Source organism: Geotrypetes seraphini, chromosome 11 (assembly GCF_902459505.1).
Source record: "Geotrypetes seraphini chromosome 11, aGeoSer1.1, whole genome shotgun sequence".
In the NCBI taxonomy this organism is placed as follows: Eukaryota; Metazoa; Chordata; class Amphibia; order Gymnophiona; family Dermophiidae; genus Geotrypetes; species Geotrypetes seraphini.
In genome coordinates, this window is record NC_047094.1 from 26808403 (window position 1) to 26809243 (window position 841).

An 841-nucleotide genomic window follows, 5' to 3' on the forward strand; every position below is an offset into this window, starting at 1 on the left:
AGGTGATGTACACCTGACATGAACAGACTAACATTGGCACAGTTTTTTTTCACTGCCTGTTGCTAGGATACAAATATGAACAATCTTATATAGAGGGACTGATTCACATCTCCAGATTACCTATTTGAGTTGTTTCAATGTATTTTCTTATTTACCTGGGAAACATATGGTGGCCTCTGGAGTTTGAATAGATCCCCAGAGTGAACTGATCAAAACAAAATAACAAATGGAATTAACAGCTGAAACACGTTAACAGTAGTACTTAATTACTCTAAAACCCTATTGAGAACTTCCTCTGCACAAAATGATACCATAATTTAAGGCCCAATTTACACACAAAAAAGAGGCTAACAGGGACATCCAGTTTGAGATGTACTCAATTCTGACCTTCTCTGGCAACTTCAATATTAAAGAGGTATTTATAGCCCTACACCTGTAAGTGCTGTCAATTAAAATAGTGAGGTTGCAATTTTAATTTGGTTTTATTTTTAAAGTGGAGACAAACAAGGGAGATTAAGGAGAATAACTCCTTTAAGTACTTGTGAAAAGCTCTGCCAAAATGAGCCAATGGGAAAATTTTCCCCCCAAACGTGTGTTTCTTGTTTCACAAAGAGAGTGCACATGTAAATTATTACCAATCCCTGTGTGGTGTGGGTCTCCACAAGTAAAATGTGGCTTCCTGCATACACGTATAAAAGGAGATTTCAATCTATACAAGAACATGCATCTAAAATAAGAACTTATGTACCATAATCCTTGTTGAAATTAATACTTAGCAAAATGTAACTGTCTCAAGGGATTAAAGGCAGATAATTAATAGCACAAAAGAACCAAAATGAGA